The sequence below is a fragment of the Oncorhynchus tshawytscha genome, linkage group LG26 (genome assembly GCF_018296145.1).
Source record: "Oncorhynchus tshawytscha isolate Ot180627B linkage group LG26, Otsh_v2.0, whole genome shotgun sequence".
Lineage (NCBI taxonomy): Eukaryota > Metazoa > Chordata > Actinopteri > Salmoniformes > Salmonidae > Oncorhynchus > Oncorhynchus tshawytscha.
This window is the reverse complement of record NC_056454.1, coordinates 17169359-17173832: the sequence shown is the minus strand read 5'-3', so window position 1 is coordinate 17173832 and position 4474 is coordinate 17169359.

Below are 4474 nucleotides of genomic sequence, written 5' to 3'. Positions count from 1 at the left end.
TCTCACCTGTCTTATAGACAGACTTCATTACATCCAGCCTTTACTGTAATCCCACAAACGGCATGGCATGTGCAGAGAGAATTCATTTAAACCCCTGTGTCTTACGCAGCACATGTCAGAGTCTGCAGTCCCATTTCTCAGGACTGTGTCAACACTGCTAGAGAGATTCCAAGTCCTGGGATGATGAGGCTGTTGTTAGTGATGAATCTGTACCAGTTGCACACCGGTTGTTTTCTGCACACTGCTGACAGTGGAGTGTCTCATTATGTCAATACTGGTTCCCCTGTAGACAGCTGTCAAATGAAACATGGGTCTAGTTGTCCATTTTCTTCCGTTCCACATAGATGAGGAAATGAGAGACCTTACATGTTCCATCAGTCTAATTGACTTGGTTGTGAATTAGCCACTGTGTTTTGTTTTAAGGTTCCCAGAAGTTATTAGTGGTTTGCTAGTATGCCATGAAGTAATTGGAATTCCTCCGAGACAACACTTGATGTTGCTCTATCTGTGCGGGACTGACAGATTTTTTTTTTTATCTCTGTGGGCGACTTCCCTCCTCTTTCATGTTGCTACAGTATTTGTAAATTAGTTTCCCCGTCCCTATACAGTAGCACATAATACTAATTGGGGGTGAGCTGTTTGTGTTCACACCCCACTAGGTGACAGGGTGTCTTTAACTTTGTAGGCTACTCCTAGACAGGGTAGACATCACTGAAGCCATTCGAAATGAATGCATTGCTCTTGCAACCATTAGCCACGACTACATTGATCTTCTGTTGGTCATATTTGGATACAAAAGACACAGTGACACCACTTTTGAACCTGGCATTTCGTTGTCAACCGATATAAAGATAAGAGCCATGAAAAGCAGTAGAAGGCATGTCTTCCCCCTTACAACCCAGTAAAAATTGTCATTTCTGTTGATTTGCAATTAGGCATGCACTGAGTTGCTATTGACTTCCGTTATTTTCTGTTGGAGGGGATATCCACTCTGTTCTCCTTTAGGACAACCTTCAATTGACAAGGAGAGGCAGTCAACACCAAGAAGGAGTTTAAAAAAAAACAATAATTAACAGACTTTTATTGGGGCTGGGGGGTGTTCCTGCCATGCTACATTCCTAATCAGACTTTAATTGTCTTTATCCATGACGTAGGATGGCAAGGGACTGCAACGTCTTCCAAATATCCCCCTTACAGTCACAAGAAAAGTTCTGTGCTTCCGGGAAATTGATATTATGGAGTGGCACACAGAATACAGAGAAACTTGATGTCACCTTGAATGCACATTACTCCCCCGATTGGACTGGCAGGTGATATCAGAGGACAAACCTCATTTTGACCTTGTGCTCACTCATCACAAAAAACAAAAGGGCCAGATAGTGCCAAAGCACCCATCCATCATGTTTCAAGTATGATTTCCTTCAGACTACTGATGTCGCCATAGTACAGTTTCATAGAGCTGCACTTCATTTAGCCAAAGCAGGCAATTTTTTCCCGACTTTTTAAGGGTCTTATTAAAAATGGCATAACTAAAAAGTGTTTCCATTCATATTTCATCCGAGGGTGCAGTAATTGATTTCATCATCCCCAAGTCATTTTCATGATCGGAATGGGGACATCAAAACGCAGTGACCTCCATTATAATCCCTTTGAAATCAAATCCACTTTTATTCTATGCTCAAGCGCATCGCCAGGACTTCCAACTATGTATCTAGGGTGATTACTTTTCCTAACCTGCTCCTTCAGTGCTGGTCCAGAGAGTATCCAGGCATACATCCACCTATATCACTTCCCCACGCTGTATGTGGGCCACTTGAGCTAGGCATCTGACACAACCCTCCTGAGGCTGTGCATCAGTGTGCTAGTTTCTGTCTCAGTGCTACACAGGCAGGCACAGGCCCAGAAGTGAAGTGGCCCAGAAGTGAAGTAGCACACATGTTATATTTATGTTGATAACACATGGGTCTTGTGCACTGAATGAAATCCCTACACTACAACAATCCATTTATAGGCCAAGGGCTCTATTCGGTTCAATACCAAACAGAACAACCTGTTCTACAGCATACTGTTTTCTCTTGTATTATGGTTCTTGTTAAAGAAACAAAAGGGAAATGAGGAACCATGTTGTTTCTATAATGTAATTACAGTGTTATACAAAGGTATACTGTACACAGTTGTTGTCTGACTCAGGAATGTACAGTAGGGGCAATGATAATACTGGAAAATGCTCACATACTTGACCACATCAAAAGCACTTTCAACTACAAAGGCTGTGAATTATTAGTCCTACACGATGGCTCAAGAGACCTCATTATGACGTTATAATGCAGATGCTTATACATTTTGAGTGCACTACTGTCACGCAGCACCAGTGAAGGGTATTGGAAGGACTAACCAACGCAAACCCTTAGAATACCCAGTCTCAAATGTGCTTAAATTCATCCAGGATTCTCCACTGGAGTTCCTTGAAAATAATTGATTGATATGCGGGAAATGTGCATTGTTCGGACCGTAAAACTGCATTAGGTCTTTTGAAGGCACATTGTCCGTGGTAAACAGAGAGCTGGTCCCCATAGGCTTACCTGACCAAAGGCAGCTGTCAGAGTGGTTTAGCTAGACCAGAGTAGGAGGAGCGATGAGGTGCATCTGTAGGGCATGGAGGCACATGTGTCTGCCCACCTCGGGAGGTTTGTGTTGAGAGCATAGGGCACACATGACTGGATATCATACATGTAACAACATTCTGTGTTCCTACACTGCACATTTATATTGTGGAGAAATGTTTTCTGTGATGCTTTGTACAACGTTTTTTTCTTTTTACCACCTTTTACACATGCATTAACTTGGTTTTTAATTAGAGGTGATGAGCTGTGATACAGGCTGTGATACGGATATGGGGTGATAAACAGTTCAATCTCACACTCTAATCACGCCATTACAAGGTGGAAAGTGAATATTGTATTCATGCTCGAAGCTGTGTAACTACTGTTTACTACTTGTCATTCCGGCTTTTCCAGAATTACAGCAACTCAAATATGCAGTGGCATCTTAATGCATATTTGACTGTGAATCAATTTGCAGTGAAACAATCAATGCACCCATCTCTTGGTGTCACAAGCAGATGCAAATGAAAGTTCATCACAGAAAGAAGAGCAATATGCTCCGAGGAAGAATCTCACCGTGGCACAAACGCTTCAATCTCCACAAAAACTATGGGGAAATGGAGAGGCACACGTGGACGATAGAGGCATGCATTATGGATTTGAACTTCACATTCATTCTAAGGGAATTGTGATAATAGTAAGAAAAATGTATAAATGTGTCAATGCAAACGGTATTGTCAATAGCCATCCTTTCCTGGGGGGGTTTAACAGACTGAATAAAAATTAGGGTTTGCCTTTGTTGCCCTTATCTCTCACCTGCAGTAATGTCCAATTTATGCAGGCTTCACCCTGGGCTGGCAAAGCTGCTGCTCCCCAGAGGAGGACGGCAGCATGTTTCAGACAATATAAATGAACCTGTAGACAACTCAAGGTTGATTTAGAGCCGGCACAACAAGCAATTTAATGATGAACCTGCAACCATACTGATCTTGCCCTTACGCTGATAAGACAGAATATGTCAGTGCATACCTGTATGACATAGGAGACTGGTAATTGCACTGCTCTGGCCAGGTGAGAATTCAAATGCAAATGTTAGACGATTGGAAAGAAGACTGGATTAGATGTTGGTCCATTTCCCCAAGATCTGTCGGTGATAATAACTGTGGATATTGCATAGCAGGAAGAGGTGGAACAACAAGTGTGATGTTTATGGTAAGAAATAGGAAACAGTCTCTGAATATAGAGAATATCCCCATGTAGAGAAATAATCCCTAATATTAATTGACAACTTGTTACTTTATTACTATGATATTATTGCTTTTTACTTCGTTTTATCCTCTTGTGAGACTTGTATCTTTACTCACTCAATACAACCAGTTTGTATTCTTGAGTCATGAACCACAGTCATTATCCGACCATGCAGTGAAAGGAGACAAGACCAAATCAAGATGTGTCATAACAGTTATATAAACATTGTAATTAGGTGGATTGGGATTGGAAGCATTGGATACATGCTCTGCAACGTTATTTTGGTCGATCATGTCCACAAGCATTTCCACAGTCAGAAAACAAAGGTCTGTTGTTATGATTGCCTAGCCTAGTAGCCTAGTACCAGCCACTGCACGAACCTTTAACCAAAGCTTTATGGTATTACCCCCACTTTACCCAAACCCTCACAGGTTGTATCGGTTTTTCTATATTAATTCCCATCCACACATTTTTATGATCCACACACTATCTCTAGGCCTACTGCACATCGAAATGTAGCCTATTAGGAACAAAATCCACAAGCACGTTTTTCATCTACAGCTCTCTCTCTCTCTCTCTCTCTGCTCTGTGCGCTCACATCAGTAACTGAATCACGTACCAGC